The sequence below is a fragment of the Callorhinus ursinus genome, unplaced genomic scaffold, assembly GCF_003265705.2.
Source record: "Callorhinus ursinus isolate GAN/ISIS: 27379988/994484 unplaced genomic scaffold, GSC_fseal_2.0 scaffold2, whole genome shotgun sequence".
NCBI lineage: Eukaryota > Metazoa > Chordata > Mammalia > Carnivora > Otariidae > Callorhinus > Callorhinus ursinus.
Window position 1 is genome coordinate 58660262 of NW_027397064.1, and position 21030 is coordinate 58681291.

Sequence of the window (21030 nt, forward strand, 5' to 3'; positions counted from 1 at the left end):
TGGCCCCAGGGGGTGGGGGAACAAAGGAACAGAGAGAAATTCTGGGGAATCTGACAGAAGCAACTGAAGTTCCTGGAAAAGTTCTGTGTTGTGTTTGTCTCTTCTCTGAGAATGTTAGCTCTGAGCCAACACAAGTGTTATGTATGTGTCCTAAATAAGTAGCATCCCTTCCTTTATTTTCTCTACGCAAGATTTATTTGAAGACTATTAAAGTACATAGGTTGTATATTGAAATACCAGGAAAGATGTTTGCCAAAATAGAAACAGTGGCTATCTCTGGATGGTGGGGTTTTAGGTGGTTTTTACCTTTATAATTTTATTTTTTGTGTTTTTTTGTTGTTGTTGCTGTTGTTTTAGAACTTTATAATTTTCTGTGTCTGATTTTGTTTCAATGAGCATTTATTATTTACAAAATCAAAAAAGCCACTATAATTTTTTTCAAAGATATTATTTATTTGAGAGAGAGAATGAGAGAGAGAGAGAGAGAGAGAGCATGAGAGGGGGGAGGGTCAGAGGGAGAAGCAGACTCCCTGCTCAGCAGGGACCCCGATGCGGGACTCGATCCTGGGACTCCAGGATCATGACCTGAGCCGAAGGCAGTTGCTTAACCAACTGAGCCACCCAGGCGCCCCACCACTATAATTGTAAGATAGTGGTGCCTATGAGTACTTTGTGCATGTGAGACGGTAGGTAAAATAATAGCAAACAACTGAGTTAGTTGTGAATAGAAGTCCAGTCCATTAATTAAGATTCTTTTGTTCTCCGTAGCAGACCATTGTACCATGAAGTAAGTAAGGAACAATCAAAGGAAAAAGAGAGAGAGCCCTGTGGCTCTCTCACAAATGGTTTTATTTTCTCCCTCTTCCCCTCCTACATCTCAAATTTGAGGATGAGGAGGAAGGAAGAGAGGAGGTGGGTCAGGGGAGGAGTGGGGGGTGGGAGGTGGCCTGCTGTGCCCAGGGTGTGGCTGAGATCAGGGGCAGGGAGCCGAGGGATTGGTTGGAGAATGGATGGAGAGCTAGAACACTCTTTCACGTCTATAGGGCAGCTTGCTGAGATTTTTATTTACTTATCAAGTGTGGACCAAACTGTATTGTATTAAGAAAAAATTATTTGACTACTGGTCCAGGTTTGGGTTTGGGGTACCTACTCTTTTTTTTTTACACAGAATCCCATGCCTTATCAGATGTCTTTAGTTAACATGGCAGTAAAAGTAGTTTTTCCCTGGGTATTATCCCAGCTCTTTTATAATGCTTTCTAGAGCATTTCTAGCTAACAGGGTGTTTATAGTGTTTAAAGTTTTAAAATATAAACTTACAGAATTAAACTTATATTTTTATTTTCTATGTATTTTGACAGGTAAAAAATAACTTTGTAATTTTCACCACACAGCAGTATATACCCATAATCCACACTTCCAACCATGACATGGTTTTTACTGGGGTAGGGATATGCTAGAATGAATAGAGACTTACTTCAAAACCTGTCCTTACACAAAGACCCTTTGAAATTAGAGTGTCTGTGGAGGGGAAGAGAGTGGGGAGATGCCAAGATGAAGCATGAAAGGAGCAGACTCTAACAATTTTTTAAAAAAAGAAAGATGTAAGCTGGTTAACGCTGTGTGTAAGGGACATAGCATTTGGAAAAGTAATAGGTGCTGGAGGCAAAGAGAAACATTCCAGAGCAACATGAATGTTCTAGTGAGGTGAGGGGGAGGAAGAGAGGCTTTGCCAGGGCAGGTAGTTGGGTTGTCCTGGTGTGTAGCTCTGAGCCTGGGAACTACTTTTGGAACCCTGCTGAGAAAGGCTCATCCATCCAGTGTCCAGGAATCCAAGAGGGCAATGGCCAGAGTAGATCAAGGAAAGGGAGCCTGAGAAACAGGCAAGAAAAAAATTGATACTTAGCACTCTGCTTACTTCTATAAAGTGTGTGTGACTCATCCTAGAGAGAAATTATTACTTGCCTTCCAATAGCCAAATGTGACCTCTTTGACCTCAGCCATAGCAACTTCTTACTAGACATGTTACCGGAGGCAAGGGAAACAAAAACAAAAATGAACTATTGGGATGTCATCAAGATTAAAAACTTCTGCACAACAAAGGAAACAATCAACAAAACTAAAAGGTAGCCTATGGAATGGCGGAAGATATTTGCCAGCGACATATCTGATAAGGGGTTAATACTCAAAATCTGTAAAGAACCTACCAAACCCAACATCGCAAACCATATAATCTATGGGGAGTCTGCTTCTCCCTCTCCCTCTGCCCCTCCACTCCTCCACTTGTGCTCTTTCTCTCTCTCTCAAATAAATAAAATCTTTAAAAAAATTAAGAACTTACTAAACTCAACACCCAAAAAACAAGTAATCCAGTTAAGAAATGGACAGAAGACATGAATAGATACTTTTCCAAAGAAGACATCCAGATGGCTAACAGACACATGAAAAGATGCTCAACATCACTCATCATCAGGGAAATACAAATCAAAACCATGATAAGATACCACCTCACACCAGTCAGAATGGCTAAAATCAACAACACAAAAAACAACAGATGTTGGCGAAGATGCGGAGAAAGGGGAACCCTCTTACACTGTTGGTGGGAATGCAAACTGGTGTGGCCACTCTGGAAAACAGTATGGAGGTTCCTCAAAAAGTTAAAAATAGAACTACCCAATGATCTAGCAATTGCACTACTAGATATTTACCCAAAGAATACAAAAATTAAGATTCAAAGGGGTACATGCACCCCGATGTTTATAGCAGCATTATCAACAATTGCTAAATTATGGAGAGCACCCAAATGTCCATTGACTGTTGAATGGATAAAGAAGATGTAGTGTGTGTGTGTGTGTGTGTGTGTGTGTGTGTGTGTGTGTGTATTGGAATATTACTCAGCCATCAGAAAATGAAATCCTGCCATTTGCAACATGGATGGAGCAAGAGTGTATTATGCTAAGTGAAATAAGTCAGAGAAAGACAAATACTGTATGATCTCACTCATAGGTGGAACGTAAGAAAGAAAAGAGATGAACATATGGGAAGAGGGAAAAGAAAAAAAGGAGAGAGGGAAACAAGCCATAAGAGGCACTTACCGATAGAGAACAAACCAAGGGTTGAAGGTGGGGGATAGGCTAGATGAGTGATGGGTATTAAGGAGGGTATTTATTGTAATGCGCACGGGGTATTGTATGTAAGTGATGAATCACTGAATTCTACCCCAGAAACAAATATTACACTGTATGTTCACTCACTAAAATTTAAATTAAAAAAATTTAAAAAGAATATAAAGCCAAGGAGTGGGGGGAATGAAATAGTCAAGTGTGATGTTGCTAAGTCTTGACTGAGGGGATATAGGAGGGAAGCTAACATTTGGCGAGCTCCCACTATGTGCCGGCACTTTGCTAGATGCTTTTTACATTATTTTATTTAATCTTCAAAACAGTGCAGGAGATAGCACTGTTGTGCACATTATGCACATGAGGAAACTAAAGCATAAGAAGGTTAACTAACTTGTCAAAATCACAAAATTAGCAAGTGGCGGCGCTTGTAGGATCTACCTGGCTGGAAAATCATTGCTCCTTTCACTGAGTAGAAACACCATGGCAAACTAGAGAGTTCAAATCTCTACTTTTGTTTTTGCTTCTGGTCATGGCTGCCATCCATTACAGAAGGACTTTGGCCTTGAACTTTCCAACTCATTCTTTAGCGTAGACATTGCCATCACATGGTGTGTTAGTCCAGGTCCTCCAAGAAGCAGACCCCAAGTCAGGATCAGATGTGCAGAGATTTTATTAGGGGAAATGTTAATGTGGCAGAATATGGGGCAGGAATGGGAAAAGGCTGAGAGTTATTGGACTGCAAAGCAAGTCGGACCCTGGTGAAGAAGAAAGGGAAGGAAGATTGGATGCAAGTTTCCTGGACCACTAAGCAATCTCAGGAAGCTTAGAAAAGCTTTTGGGAAGTCCTTAGCCAAAATAAGCTATGAGGGTGATGACTCTGGAGCCAGAGTCACTTTGAACCAAAGTTGAGAAGTCCCACATCTCCTAGGAATGAGCCTGCCTTAGTATCCCTGCCCTATTCAGCCACTGGACAGGAGCAGCTATGAGCATCATGGTCTCTGTGTAACTGCTAGGATGGACAGAAAAGTGAAAGACAACCCACAGGATAGGAGAAAATATTTGCAAATCATATATCTGATAAGGAACTTGTATCCAGAATATATAAAGAACATACTTCAATAATAAAAAGATAAATAACCCAATAAAAAAATGAGGAAAGAATCTGAACAGAAATTTCTTCAGTGAAAATATACAAATAGCCAGTAAGCGTGAAATGATGCTCAATATCATTAGTCATTAGAAAAATGCAAATAAAAGCCCCAATGAGATATACTTCACACCCACTAGGATGGCTATGATTAAAAAGATGGACAGTGGGGCACCTGGGTGGCTCAGTCATTAAGCATCTGCCTTCAGCTCAGGTCATGATCCCGGGATCCTGGGATGGAGCCTCGAATCGGGCTCCCTGTTTCAGTGGGGAGCCTGCTTCTCCCTCTCCCACTCCCCCTGCTTGTGTTCCCTCTCTCACTGTATCTGTCAAATAAATAAATAAAATCTTTAAAAAAAAAAAAGATGGACAGTAACGAGAGTTGACCATAGTGTAGAGAAGTTGGAAAGTTCATATATTGTGGGTGGGAATGTAAAATGGTGGAGCTGCTTTGGAAAACAGTCTGACTGTTCCTCATAAGTTAAAAAGACTCAGTGATTCTACCCTAGGAATATATCCAAGAGAATTGAAAACCTATACCCACACAAAAACTTACACACAAATGTTCATAGCAGCATTATTCATATTAGCCAAAAAGTGCTCATCAACTGATGAAGGGATAAACAAAGTATGGTCTATCCATAAAATGAAATATTACTAGGTCATAAAAAGGAATGAGTAACACAATTTTATTCAACCTTAAAAAGGAAGGAAATTCTGTCCTATGCTACAACATGATGAACCTGGAAGACATTATACTAGGTGAAATAAGCCAGATACACAAAGACAAGTAATATTTGATTCCACTTGTGTGAGGTACCTAGAGTAGTCAAACTCATAGAGACAGAAAATAAAATGGTGGCTGCCAGGGGCTGGGGGTGGGAGGGAGGGAGGAGTCATTTTATGGGCATAGAATTTCAGTTTTACAAGATGAAAAGAGTTCTGGAGATTGGTTGCACAACAATGTGAATGGACTTTATGTTACTGAGCCATACACTTGAAATGGTTAAAATGGTAAATTTCATGTTTATGTGTATTTTACCACAATCTCAAAAACGGCAAAACAAAATGGGCAAAAAAAAAAAAGAAAAAAAAAGGAATGAAGTACCGATATGCACTGTTAGGTGGATGAACATGAAACCACTGTGGCAAGCCAAAGAAGCCGGACATAAAAGGCCACACATGGTATGGCCCCATTTACACGAAATAGTAAAGATAGGCAAACCATACAGACAAAAAGTAGCTTAGTGGTTGCCGTCGCTGGAGAGAGTAGAGAACGAGGAGCAACTGCTCATGGGAACAGAGCTTCCTTTTGGAGCGATTAAAATGCTATGGAATCAGATAATGGTGACGGTCGCACGACTTTACGCATACAGTAAAAACTACTGAACTGTATACTTTCAAAGTGAGCTTTATGGAATGTGCATTATATCTCAATAAAGATGCTATTTTTTTTAAATGCCGCAGTGGGTTGCAGAGCCCATCAGCACGGGAGCCTCAGTCAATTACACTCCCTGCAGTTGCAGATCTAGGAGGTGCCTTTTCATGGCGGCCACACACGAAGACCTATTACAAGTATATTTTGGGGGTTGATCATAATAGTTACCTAAAATGCATTAAGTGCAGCTCTGAGCAGAGTAATGGGCTAAATTAGTTCCCCCAAATGATTTCCTTTTCCAGGATTCAGTAAGTGCATGGTCCTGATTTTCTCACTGAGGGTACATGAGTTTTGATGCTGCTATTTCACTGCTGCGACCATTCTGCTTCTGAGAGAGCGAAGCCTATGTCAGCAGAAAATACGAAATAGTTTCAGATCTACTTTGTGACCCTAACAAACATAAAAGTAGGATGAAACAACTTGGTATTTTCAACTGCTGACCAGAGCCACACTTATGCAAACTGTCACATGAGTCATTGCTGCTATCATCCTCACTTTGGGCAAATGAAATGGAAAGAATGAGGGATGGGATGAGCCCTGGGGAAATAAGATGGGAATGCTTGTGGCTCAAGGTACATGGTAATTTTTTAAAGTTCCAGATTCACTAGCTTAAGTGGAAGATAAACCAACATCCAATTTAAAATAAATTTCCCAGAGAGGTAGAAGGAACAAAAGGAGGAAACACTACCAGAAGTCAGACATTTCTCAAATTACTTTACTTAGAGATATGACTTTGGAATCATGTGAATGTGAGGCGTGATTAAAATAAAATGGAATAACTATGAAAATTTAAAAATGTAGTTAGTAAACCTGTGTATTGAGTGGGTAGCTTAACTGCACAGAGAAAAGCTATTTCAAGGTATTTTAAAACATAATAATTTGACTGGGATGTACTCTAAGACAAAAAGAGCTGCAAAAACGAACAAACTTGAAGTTTCTCCAGTAGTCATATTGTTAGTGTCAATAATATTGTTGTAGTTTATTCTAAACTATTATGTCTGTAATAGGATAAACCAAATAAGTACTTATGTTAATTCAAGGAGAGCCAAGATATTCAACAAAAAAGTTACAAATATAAAGTCAGAGAAGTTAAAAAAAAAAACCATGTAATCCTAAATTTGAATTAGAAATGTAAATGCATAATGCATTTTCTTTTTTTTTTTTAAAGATTTTATTTATTTATTTGACAGAGAGAGACACAGCGAGAGAGGGAACATAAGCAGGGGGAGTGGGAGAGAGAGAAGCAGGCTTCCTGCAGAGCAGGGAGCCCGATGTGGGGCTCGATTCCAGAACCCTGGGACCATGACCTGAGCCCAAGGCAGACGCTTAATGACTGAGCCACCCAGGTGCCCCAACATAATGCATTTCTATTAGAAAATATTCCCTGGTTCTATCTACTAGAAAAGCCTAGGGACAACGATGAACCCCAGCTCATCAGTCTACCATAGCACCAGACTGTAGTTTCTAAATACAACTTCTCACCCAAAGGAACTGGTCTCTTGCGGAAATGGCTAATTAACTGGGGCAAACATGATTCTGATGAGTTTGGAATATCTTGTCATTTTAGGAAAGCAAGGAAGCTATGAAAAACTATGGGGGTCGTGATAAACGGATTCATAGGCCAATTTGAAGAGGCTCCCATGGGCCAAAAAAGGGATAAATTTAAGCATCACGATGAATAATAACTGCAATGGAATGAAACACATTAAAATCTGTGAGTTTATAATGATGCTAAGCAAACAAAAAAATATTGATCATCTTTGGAGAATGCTAGGGAACCAAATCATTTTTCCTACAAACAGGAAAAGAATCCAGCATTTATTCTGCCTTTCTTGTATAAATTATACCTGAGGACCATAAAACTGTTGATAAAAGGAAGTTCTCTTGATAGGGTTAAGCTAATAAGTGAAGAAGAATGATAAAAATAGAATATGATCATTTTGCCACCTTCTAATGAATTAATGGTCATCAAGTGGCTGCTAACATTACAGAAGACAACCAGACATTTTCCGCCCCCTACTGGAAAGTCACCATTATGACATATTCTTGATAAGCAAACCTGAATCCAACAGAGGTGTCAACAACCTATGTCTATTTCAATTTCAATTTCTCTGACTTAACCGGTATGTACTGTCCAATAAGGCAGGCACCAGCCATTTGTGGCTATGTGAATATAAATTAATTATAACAAAATAATTCTATCCCTCAGTCACACTAGTACAATAGCCACGCATGCAGATACAGAACATTTCCATCACCACAGAAAATTCTACTGGACAGGGCTGAAACTCTAATTACTAGTTTGCAGGCAGTACAGGGAACTGGAGAACATGATTCACACAGCATGAGGATTCAATCACTAAATCTAGAGAGCACGAGAGGGAAGAGGGTCAGAGGGAGAAGCAGACTCCCTGCTGAGCAGGGAGCCCGATGTGGGACTCGATCCCGGGACTCCAGGATCATGACCTGAGCCGAAGGCAGTCGCTTAACCAACTGAGCCACCCAGGCGCCCTCAATCACTAAATCTAGGATATGGGAAACTCTATAGGACAAATGACCCAGCCCTTTCAATGAATAAATTACAAGGGGAAAAAAGAGGGAGACGGAATGGATAGTTTCAAAGAGGCTTAAGAAAAACAACCAAATGTAAAGCATGAGCCCTTTGGATCCTCATGGTAAAACTCTGAAAAACATTAATGAGGAAACATTTAATTATTGATGATACTTGATGATATGAAGAAAGTATTTTTTTTTTTTAGGAATAGTGTTATTTTTGGTTATGTCTAATGAAAGATCCCTTATCTTATAGAGGTATAACCTAAACGTTTGCCAAAAATATGATTTGATGTCTAAATTTAGCTTTAAATTAAACCAGTAGGCAAAGAAAATGGATCAGGACATAAAGGGCATAAGATTTGCTGTATGTTCACAATGGAATATTATGCAGCCATCAAAAGGAATGAGATCTTGCCATTTGCAACGACGTGGATGGAACTGGAGGGTGTTATGCTGAGTGAAATAAGTCAATCAGAGAAAGACATGTATCACATGACCTCGCTGATATGAGGAATTCTTAATCTCAGGAAACAAACTGAGTGTTACTGGAGTGGTTGGGGGTGGGAGGGATGGGGTGGCTGGGTGATAGACATTGGGGAGGGCATGTGCTACGGTGAGCGCTGTGAATTGTGCAAGACTGTTGAATCACAGATCTGTACTTCTGAAACAAATAACGCAACATATTTTAAGAAAAAAGGAAAAGAAGAAGATAACAGGAGAGGAAGAAAAGGGGAGTATGTCAGAGGGGGAGACGAACCATGAGAGATGATGGACTCTGAAAAACTGAGGGTTCTAGAGGGTAGGGGGGTGGGGGGATGGGTTAGCCTGGTGATGGGTATTGAGGAGGGCACGTTCTGCATGGAGCACTGGGTGTTATGAACAAACAATGAATCATGGAACACTGCACCAAAAACTAATGATGTAATATATGGTGATTAATATAACAATAAAAAATTAAAAAAAAAAAGATTTGCTGTATGTTGTTAACTCTTAATGTTGGACACTCCATTAAAGTATTCTTGTTTTTGTATGTGTCTGAAGTTTTCCATATAGGGGCACCTGAGTGGCTCAGTTGGTTAAGCATCCAACTCTTGATTTCGGCTTAGGTCGTGATCTCAGTGTTGTGAGATCGAGCCCCACATGGGGCTCCATGCTAGGTATGGAGCCTGCTTAAAATTCTCTCTCTCCCACTCCCTCTGCCCCTCCCCCAACCCCTTTTCCCCTCTCTAAAAAAAAAAGAAAAAGAAAAAAACATTTTTTTAAATAACTGGTTTATCTTTTAAATTCATAGGATAGGTCTGAAGCCATTTGGCATTTTTTTGTTGTCATTTTTTTTTTATTCTCCTTGTCAGAACATTTGAAGCATAGAAATGGTGGCGTCACAGTGTGTTGCATTGTTCTCCGACATGCTTCTCATGCTGTGACATTACCTAAACTTGCTTCCCATTACATTAGCTGTAAGACCACTAAGATAGGTGTGTCCAGGAGCCATGTGACATTCAATGTACACTCTGAAGGGATCATGACATCCAAAGGACCGTGGAAGATGCTGGAAGTACAAAGATGAAAAAAATACAGTTCTTAACTTCAGGGAGCTTACGTTCTCATGGGGAAGTGGTCATATAATAAATAAATTACTATAATAAAGTAGGCACAAAGTTTAGAGTGGCCTGAAGAAGAGGTGGGTGGTTTCCATCTTGGGGTGGGGTTAGAGAAAGCCTTCATTAAAGAAGGCAGACTTTGCACAACATTTTAAAAGAATGAAAATGTACTTTCCAGGTTAATAGCAGAAGCAAGGACAGACAGGCATGGGAGAGGCTGGTATGTTTGGGAGACCGTGCACACAGTGACTCGCTGCTCTAGAGGTGTTGGTTAGTAAAATTCCTGTGTCTTTCGAGTAACTCAAGTCTTATTAATGGGAAATTTAAATTCAATTCAATAAATCCAATTCAATAAACTCTCGATTCACTTAAGGGAATACCTAGCAAAGCAAATGAAAAACTGAAAACATTCTACCACTGAAGCACTTTCTATGCACTGAACACTCTCCCAGAGTCTGTGGAAAGTCCAAAAGAAAATAGGAAAAAAAGGATTTTCTGGTCTTGTTAGAGAGGTAGGATTTACATATGTGGAATAATGACAAAGAATGAGTAGCCCTCCTGGGCCAGTGTGATTCCTTCTCTAGGCAAACTGATCTGCAAGCACAAAAGGAAGAACGAAACAGAAAAAATGTTAGGGATTTTTAAAATCCAATCTATGTAGGACTTTACAACTATGTATGTATGTACGTACGATGAATGCATGCAAATTTAGGGCAGAGAGGAAGCCTAGAAAATGGAAACCAGCTGACTTTTTAGTAGGGTGGGTGGGATTGTGATTTTTTTAACTCTTTAAAAATTTTAGTTAGTACTATTGTGTTAATAAGTAGAGGAAACTTTCTAAAGCATACAATAATTTGGTCTTAAAGCAGAAAGATCGTTCTTAAAGATTGAAAAGAAATGGGAGACAGTAAAAAAATAAGGTCTAAATAACCTTTCAATTTTGGTAAATTCAAACTAATCAGTTCTCCTTGGCTTAGAAGAAATGATAAGAAACCTAGAATATTTAGAAGCCGCATTAAAACAAAGCTATAACATCTCTCCCGTGCAGGCTCTGGGTAATTCATTTGGTTAAATGGGTGCACAGAAAGGAGACCGCTTCCCTCAAACTGAACAATTTCGATGTCTAATTTGAGGTCAGATCCCTTTTAGCAGAAGACGTTTTTTGTCTGGTGAATATGGCAAATGCCAACCTCTCCCACTTGTCCTCTCTCTGGATTATTTGCTTACTCTGGGAAATGAAAGGATGGCATGGTTTGTGAACCGGGAGTTGTTATTCTTTGCCTGCATATCATGTTGGCTTTTTTTTTTTGTAAGAAAAATCATAAGAATATATAAAAGTTTTTGATGAATAGAACCCTTTATTTTTAGCAGAAAATGGATGGAACAGTTTGGGGCTTTGCGGCTGCCCGTTGCTCTCATGTGAGCACCTCCCACCGCCTTGACTTTTTATTCTGCCGCATACTCGGTGCCAAGATTTACATGGCCGCTGTGGGGAACAACTGGATTGAGCATAAGTAAGAATAACTGCTTTTCCCCTGGGGAGAGACAAAAAGGATAAGTGCACAAGGTGCAGAGACAATATTACCGGGAGTTATATTCTTGTTCAGCTCTTTTATTCACTCTGAATCCTGGATTCTGTTGCAAATAATAAAAGAAGCCAGTTGGCTTGGAGCCAAGGTCTGGGATTAGTAGAAGAGACCATTTTGTTTGAGGCTAAAAATATGTTGGTCAGTGATGGTTCTATACATTACAAATATGGCCGTTTGGTTTGCAAGTTGGTTTTCTCGTAAATTGAGATATGGCTAAGAAGGTGCAAATTAATAACAATTTGGATGGTTGGGAAAGACGAATTTCTGTCAGAGCACCTGGGAGCCCAGTGTTTGTGCACACCTGTTACTGCTTGGGACACGTCCTCAGTTTGCAGCATGTTCTCTGAGTTTGGGTTGGATTGTTATTATTCCCTTAACAACCTGCACCTTCCCTTAGTTCAAATTGTGAGGTACTTTTTACTCTAACACTAAAACCAAATGATGTCATTTTTTCCTTTTCACTCTCATCTCAAATATTCCCTCTCCTTTTTTTTTTTTTTCCAGAAAATAGATTGAATTGGTTGAAAGAACTCATTTTGAATTCAGGCAAACTTGGGTTGGAATCTTAGCTTCCCTACATGCTACCTATCTTTGATGATCCTAGGGAAATTACTTAAGTTTTCTTTACTTCAATTCCCTCCCTCATAAAATGATAAATGATAATAGTACATAGCTCATTGGGTGTTGGTGAAGATTATTAGGAATATACATAAAGATCATTTTGCACTGCACCTATGCAATAGTAATATTGCATGGTAAGTAACAAAATTTTATCTAGATCATTATTGTAGGATAAAGTGGCATTCAGAAAGAAATTTATAGCTTAAAATATAAAAAATAAGAAAGCTTTTAAAAATGAAATGAGTATTCAACTTAGAAAGTAAGGAAAAGACAAAGAAGATGTTTATGTTATAAATAGGATACCTTCTATTTCTAGTTCTATGGAAGGCTAGATGTCCAGAAAACGTCTTCCAATATGGCATTTAAAATTCTGGATGAAACATACTTTTATTTATTTATTCATTTTTTATTTATTTGACAGAGAGAGCAAGCACGAGCAGGGGGAGCAGCAGAGAGCGAGGGAGAAGCAGACTTCCCGCCGAGCAGGTAGCTCGATGTGGGGCTCAATCCCAGGACCCTGGGATCATGACCTGAGCTGAAGGCAGACGCTTAACTGAGCCACCCAGGCACCCCGAAACATACTTTTTAAAAAAAATATACTTTATTTATTTATTTGACAGAGAGAAACAGCGAGAGAGGGAACACAAGCAGGGGGAGTGGGAGAGGGAGAAGCAGGCTTCCCGCGGAGCAGGGAGCCCGATGAGGGGCTCGATCCCAGGACCCTGGGATCATGACCTGAGCTGAAGGCAGACGCTTAACTGACTGAGCAACCCAGGGGCCCCAAAACATACTTTTAAATATCTTTTAAAATACTTGGCTCGCCCATTGGGAAAAGGAAGAATATCCCTGCCATAGGTAATAAAAAAGTAGAAGTCCCGAGAGGTAGGCCTCTCTGATGCTGGTGTTTGCCACAGAGGTTTCTAGTTAACTTTGGTAGCCGTATGCTAAGAGGATAGATAAAAACACAAGGCGTGTAAGTGCTGAGAGGACGGCCTGGAAATTTTCCACATGAAGCCAGAATTCTAGAAAGGTTATACTAGGTCCGTTCAAGATGGTTGAACTGGGGGGTGGTGGTGAGAGTGGGACACCCTACAGAGAGGTGGGGGGAGAATTACCTGTCATCTTTAGATCTAAATAAAAAGAAAAAATGGGGGAAAATACTTGGAGAATATCTAACCACAAATTTGTTACAACACATTTGGGGCCAGAATGTATACCATCTGTGTTATCTACTCCCTAATAAATCTAAGACAAATATTTGGTTAAAAGTGCTCCCGAATATTTGGTTAACAGGAACAGAATAACAGAATAAACCTAAAGAAAGTAGAAGGATGGAAATAATCGAAAAAATTAATGAAACAGAAAAACAGCCGAGTACATCTTTTGAAAAGATTAAGAGTAGTGACAAACCCTCAAGAGCTTGACCAAGAATGAGGAGAAAACACCAACAACATAGCACGAAAGGAGTACATAACTTAGATGCTAAAAGGATTTAGGAGAATACTGGAACACCTTCGCCAATAAATTTGAAAACAGATGAAATGCACAAATTCTTAGAACAGTGTTTCTCAAACTTTCACCTGTACCCAATCATCTGGAAAGCCTTTAAAAACACAGATTGCTGCCCCCACCCCACAAGAGTACCTGATTTCATAGATCTGAGATGGAGTCTGAAAGTTTGCATTTTTAGCAAGTTCTCAGGTGATGAACCATTGAGGACATTGTCCCAAAAAATATCAATTACCAAACACTCTTCACAAGAAAGAGAGATTATTTTATATCCTAATGCTTTCCTACTTTTTTCACATAATGGCACACACATACAGAAAAACCCCATAATATGGTATGGCGCACTGGGGTAAACAGATGAGGCTGCTCTTGGCTGGGGCGAGTCTGCTCTTGAACTCTATTTATCCCAGCCCCACCTCCACCTACTTGCTCTTGGCAGCCCCAGTGATTGAAGGATCAACCTTCTGGGCTCACCTGTACTCCAGACTCCACGTACCGATGTGCTTGTATTCAGACGTACTAGTTATTTACTTCTGCATAAAAAAAATCAGCCCCAGATTTAACAGCTTAACACAGTTATTATCTCAGTTTCCAGGTCCCTGGATCAGGAATCCAGATGCGGCTCCACTGGGTCCTCTGACCCTGAGCTCTACCAAGGCTGCTATCAAGATGTGGGCAAGTGCTATAGTCATCTTCATGGGAAGAATCTGCTCCAGGCTCACTTACTTGGTTGTTGGCAAGAGTCCGTTCCTCCTGGGCTGTTGGCAAGAGTCCGTTCCTCCTGGGCTGTTGGCAAGACTCCATTCCTCCTGGGCTGTTGGCCTCAGAGCTTCAGTTCCTCTCTGGTTGTCCTCTCTGGTCTTCATGCCTTGCCTTGTGGGTCTCTCTCCACAGCTACAGCTTGCTTCTCGGAGGTAAGCAAGAAGAGACAGAATGAGAGTTGGGCAGAAGTCAGTTTTTTGAAACCTTGTCTCAGAGGTGGCGCCCGGTCAGTTCTGCTGTATGCCGTTGGTGCAGCCCAGCTCAAGGGGAGGGAATTACGCACAGGCAGGGAAACTAAGAGGTGGAACTCATTAGGGGCCATCCCAAAAGTCTGCTTACCACACCAGAAGAGAAACCACTTGGTGGGAGGGGTTAATGCACATGTTCAGCTTTCCTGGATAGTTCCAGATTACCATCTAACAGTATATGATAGTTACCATTACTACAAATTCTCACCAACACTTGCTAATGTCAGACTTTTTTATATTTGCTAAGTAAATATAAATATAAATATAAAAAAGTAAATACCACTCTTGATGCGTATAAAACAGGAACTCATTGTAATCCTCTAGCAACTATGAGGGTGAGCGTATTTTCATACGTTTATTTACCACCTAGATGTGTTCTTCTGTTCAAGGCTGTTGCTATTTGTTCATCTGTATAGTAGGTTGTTATCTTTTTCTTATCAATTCAAAGGAGTGCGTTTGGTTACTAAACCTGAGTGTCTCTTCCTCCAGTTTTTGGCTTCTGTTTTCACTCTCTTGATATCTTTTGAGGAGCAGCAGTTTTATTATTTTAGTGTGGTTGAATTTATGCTGCCAGTTTTGTGTCAAGAAATCCTTTGTTACCTCATAATTAGAAAGATAATATTCTGCCACAGAATTGTACAATTAAAATGGTAAAAATGGTAAAAAAAAAAGATAATATTCTACGTATTCTTCTAAAATTTTAAAGTTTTGTCTTTAAGCCTTTTATCCATCTAGAATTGATTTTTGTGTATAGTGTGAGGTAGGAGTTCACTTAACTCTTTCCCTCTTATGACTCATCAACTCATACCAAAGGGTCTGTCCTCCTAATCTGCAGTGCCATAGATAAGTTTTCCATATATTCATCTATCCATGGATCTTGATTCTTGACTCTGTTTTGGTCCATTGATCTATCTCTGAACCGATAACACGTCCCAAATTACTAAAGACCTTATAATAAATCGTAATGGCTGGTATTTAGGTTATTGCTTCTATTTGTCCATCTCCAGGATTGTTTCAGCCAGTCTTGGGTCTTTGTTCACTGATATTTTAGGTCCAGCTTATCAACTTCCATGAATAGAATATCATTAAGTCTATAGGTCGTTTTAGGGAAATATTGTTGACATCTTTAATGTCTTTTACTGGTTTTTAAAAAAGATTTTATTTATTTATTCGAGAGACAACATGAGGTGGGGAGGGAGAGGGAGAAGCAGACTCCCCACTGAGCAGGAAGCCCGATGGGGGGCTTGATCCCAGGACCCCAGGATCATGACTTGACCCGAAGGCAGAAGCTTAGCTTAACTGATTGAGCCACCCAGTCCTTTACTGAAGTTTTATGATTTTTTTCCATTAAGGACTTGCACACCTTTTGTTAGATTCTAAGGCGCCTTATATTTTTTGTTGCCATTGTAATTAGCACCGTTCCTTTCTGTATAGGTGTTGCTGAATTGTAGATTTGCAATTATGCTTTGTCTATTGACCTTAGATTGGCCTGAAAGTTTCTTTTCCCAATTCTTGCCTGGTTTTAGAATGAAGGTTATGCTAGCCTCAGATAATGAGTTGGACACTATTCCCGCTTTTCCTATTCTGCAAGATTTCATGTATGATTGAAATTGTCTCTTGAATGTTTGGCTGTTCTTGCCATTAGAAATAACTGGGCCTAGTGTTTTCTTTGTTGGAAGATTTATAATTCAATTTCTTTAATGGTAATAGAGTTCTCTATCTGGTGTGCCACGGAAGCAAACTGACGTGTTCTGAATGGGTTTTAGAGATTTTAAGTCCTCAGCCCCGAAGAGGCCAAGGCAGGCAGGTGAGAAGCAGACGTGGGGCTGCTCTGGCCAAGTTGCCTCTGGTCATAAGCATCCTTGCCCCTTTACCCCACTGTGCCTTTGACATATATTACTAAACTTTCTGATTTCTCCATAAAGATCTTGCATATATTTTGTTGGATTTATTCCAAAGTGCCTCATAATTTGTCATCATTGCAATTGGCATCTTTCTTCTAATTGTGTTGTCTAAATATTTGTTGCCAAAGTATAGATTTGCAATTGTAGTTTATTGATCTTATTTATGGCCCACTTACTAAAGTCTCTTATTAATGCTAACAGTTTTTCTATATAATAGCTCATGTGTGTGTGTGTGTGTGTGTGTGTGTACGCCGTGCTGTGAGGAAAGTTAGGAAGCATTGTCTTAGAGAAAGTCTAGCCTTAGTTTCTTCATCTATGAAATGGGATTGAAAAAGCATAAGCTTCATAAGATTATTACGAAGATTAAACGATCTGGGTTAGGCAGCAGAACAGGAGCCAGATGCTGTGTGTAATTACTGCTAGATGTTTTCATTAGTTTTTCATCTTTCCTCTTCCTTAAGACCTTGTGTTCCTCTCCTGCAGGCTCAACCTGATGCCCCAGGCCATCAACAGTGGGTTTTGACCTTTCCTGGGTCTTCTGCCCATGTTTAGATCCCAAAGGATGCTTTGCATCCTTACTCCAGGAAAATGCAAAAACACATAATTTTGCGTATAATTTGAGGAAGGTCAAGATCCCCTTATCTATATGCATGGATCCTTCCCTGCCTCCAAAAGATTGTGGAACTAGGTTAAGAATCCTGCTGTAAAACAATCCTCCTAGTTCTCTAGAGGGGTTTAAGCTGTGCTAGTGGGATCCCCTAGGGATTTGGTATGAATTTTCTTTGCTCCTAGTCTGGCCATGACGTTCTATGTCAGTTCTGATAAATGGGATTCAGTCCTGCCTGTCTGACCTACAGCCTAACTTTGGTATCAGCGCTAGGTCTTACTTTCCTGTTCTTGAGCCTGCACCTTGGCAGGCTGTTCAGGACCCCCAACATCCCAGAGATGGGGGTTCTGCCCTTTTAATATTAGTCCCTCTAGGACAGGGTGTCTCAGCATTGGCACTACTGACACTTTGTGCTGGACAATTTTTTATTGTGTCTGTCTGTGTTCAGGGGCTGCTGTATGCATTATAGAAGGCTTGCCAGCATCCCTGGCCTCTATTCATAGATGCCATTAGCACCCCTCAATTATAACAACTACAAATGTCTCCAAACATTGCCACATATTCCCTGGAGAGACAAAATCACCTCTAGTTGGGAATCACTACTCTAGGGCCCAAAGTCCTGTCATTAAGCTTCTGCGTGATGCCTAGAGTCCTGCTCTCTGCTGACAGACCTCTCTAATACCAACTACCAGCCTAGTTCTCCAAATATAACTTGCTCCTGGGTTTCTCAGGGCCACGTTCTTCTTTCCAATAAAGAGGCCACTGTAATTCTTGCAACATCTTTCTGGCGCCAACAGCTTGCCTGGACTACCAATTGTTCTGTTTCAAGATGCAATTTTCTCTGGCTGGCGTGAATGACCCTCCATCCCCCACAGTTGCTAGCTTTCCTGCAGGGATGGGGTGGAGCTGATTTCAGACTCTGGATCTGGTCGAGATCCAGTTCTTGTAAGAGGGGCTGTGTCGAGAGATAGGACAGTGAGAATGTGTTTGTTTTCCTTGGGAAAGTAATCTTCCCAGTGGTTTTATGTGAGAGAGCCTGTCCTTTTCCTACGTAAGTGCAGATAAAATTTTCTGAAGGCGATAAATTGCCCCACTCTGCTGTGCAACAAGTCAGCTGGGAATGAGCAGCAGAACCACAGAATGTACAGCCTTAATAGATGCCAACAGCACAAAAGTGGTGAGCTTAATAACAGAGCCTTAGAGAGAGTAAGAAAGATTGATTGAAAGCTTCGAGCAAAGAACAGAATGAGGAAAAGAACATTGTGTAATGGTTTTCACAGACAGAGTATCTACAAACCACATGAGAGAGAGAGTAGAGAAAGTACAGAACAAATTATACTTTGCAGTATCCTAAACCTGGCCTAGTTAATCGTAGTGGAGTAGGGGCTGCTGGGAGGGCCCAGCGCCTGAAAGGTACTCCAGGGGCTGACACAGATATTGACATTGGGAAGAAATCCACTCAAGTAGGTAAGAATGGCATGCAATGGCTCTAATCAGTTGGAAGATTATTTCTCTCCCATGTGAAAGTTTGGTGGCTTTCTTTTGTAAAGTAGTCAAGGGCCCAGGTTTTTTTTCTCTCTTGTTCCTCTATTATCGCTTGAATATTGCTCTCATCTTCATGACCAGGATGTTCCCTTCCCACACCCATATTCCTGCTAGCAGAAAGAGGTAGAGAAGGAAGTCACACCCCTTCCTCTTAGAGGCATAAGCCAGAAGTTGCACACATTATTTTGGCTCACGGCCCATTGGCCAGAATTTAGCCATATGGCCACACCATATGGCCATGCCTAGCTGCAAGGGAGCTAGAGGTTCTGAAAGGCTGCATGCCCACATAAAAATCAGAGGTTCAATTTTTCTACCACCACCAGCTCGAGCGCTTCTCATTCTCAGTCTTAACTCCAAATTCAATTTCCCAAAGCTCCAAGAAACCGTCTGGCAGATACATTGTTGGAAGCAAAAGATGGAAAGGAAAAGAGTAGGCAAAGATGGGTCATTTTTAACAAACAGGGGTTGAAAAACACTTAAATTCTGTTTACTCCTAAAAGAAAGGTGACTTTTAGTATAATGCCATCAGGCAGGCAAACTGACCTGATCCTGTGCTATCATTCTACAGGAAGACTTGTCAGCCAGTCGTGGTCGTGCGGTTCCAGACAAGCCTACGGCCGTGTTGTAAACTCCTGGACAGGGAGGGGACACATCCATGTTGAACTAGCCCTGAAGGGCAGCCAGGGTGCTGAGGCAATCACCCCGAGCAATGCTCATCTTCCAAAGGGTGAAATTTAATTTATGGACGCCAGCATGTTCCTGGGACGGAAAGAATTAGAAACCTAGATGAGAAATGTGTCTTTGGCCACACTAGAAAAGATGCTTCACTGTACTGAGAGACTCTGGATTCTGTGGGGTGTGTCTCTTGGCTGGATGATCTCAGCAGTCTTAAATATCAAGGGGACCAGAGGTCTGTGGTTGTAGGACAATACAGGATTATAAGGCTGTGAAGGCAGAAGTGGAAATTAGCTAACAACTATTTACATAAAAGATATTTTGACACGGTATATGTAAAATTTTTTTGATGTATGTAATTTTATAAGATTATCTTTTTATACTTTTAAATAAACTCTTAAAAAAGATTTTATTTATTTGAGAGACAGAGAGAAAGAGAAAATGAGGGGGGAGGGGCAGAGAGAGAAGCAGACTCCCCACTAAGCAGGGAGCCCCGTGCGGCGCTCAATCCCAGGACCCCGAATTCGTGACCTAAATGACCCTGAGATCATGACCTGAACCGAGGGCAGAAGTTTAACTGACTGAGACACCCAGGCACCCCCATTTAAATAAACTTTTCAAGAGTAGTTTTAGATTTACAGAAAAACTGAAAAGATAGTGCAGAGTTCCCGTATGTATCTTATACTTTTATTTTCAGAGATAAAGGAGTTTTTACAGCATAGCAAGAAGCATAAACATCTGCATCTTTGTATCTTATATCTTTAAATGAAGACTTTTTTATTCTGAACATTTTAATGGGGAAATTAAGAACAAAATGAGTCAGTAGTAGAAAATTTTAAAAGGTACCATTTTCCATGTTCCACCACTCCCTGAATGTGAGGGTTTTTTTAAAGATTTTATTTATTATTTATTTGACAGAAAAACACAGTGAGAGAGGGATCACAAGCAGGGGGAGTGGGAGAGGAAGAAGCAGGCTTCCCGCTGAGCAGGGAGCCCGATGCAGGGCTCGATCCCAGGACCCTGGGATCATGACCTGAGCCGAAGGCAGACGCTCAGTGACTGAGCCACCCAAGTGCCCCCTGAATGTGAGATTTTTAGTAAATCAATTAACATCTTCACACCTCAGTTCTGTCACTTATAAAACAGAGATAAAACTAACATTTCACAGAGTTGCTGTGGTGACAACATAATAAAGTACATACGAAATATCTGTATGTGGACCTATTGTAAAGTCTGAAACACTGATCAAATCATGGGTCTAATAATTATTCTGCAGTATCTATGGTATTTTAACTGACTGAACACAGTATGTGAGCTGACATGCAGGGGTTAATTAATTTAATTAGCTTGTCATACTGTGGGCTTTTGACTCGGTAAGGAAGGGTTGCTAAACTGATGTTAAAAAAAAACCTAGAAACCATTAAATAATTAAATATCCACTTATAAAAACAAGTGGAATAATATTACTATGTGAATAAATATTATAAAAGTTTAAGTGATTTAATAATAATTTTCCCCCAATAAAACAATTTAATATGACTGACAAAGGATGTGAAAAAGAAATAGTTCTTAAGAGTGTGTTGGATTTACTATGCCTACTTCCTAGGATAAGGAGCAGAAAAATTGCATGAGATTTGTGTCTGGAAGTGGATTTTATGAACCAAAGAGGGGATAAGGATTTTCCTAAATTGCTGAGGTACATGGGGAT

At 40.3% G+C, this 21030-nt stretch overlaps 1 long non-coding RNA gene across 1 annotated transcript in view; it reads right to left on the reverse strand.

Annotated features, from left to right (window-relative positions):
• LOC141374740 (uncharacterized) overlaps nt 1–19402 on the reverse strand; it is a 32199-nt gene extending 12797 nt beyond the window's left edge. The window contains exons 1-2 of the long non-coding RNA XR_012381863.1: nt 19191–19402; nt 14308–14485 (exon numbers count right to left, since the gene is read on the reverse strand). This is a non-coding gene — a long non-coding RNA (uncharacterized lncRNA). The remainder of the gene's footprint in view (nt 1–14307; nt 14486–19190) is intronic.
• Nucleotides 19403–21030: the final 1628 nt, after the last annotated feature.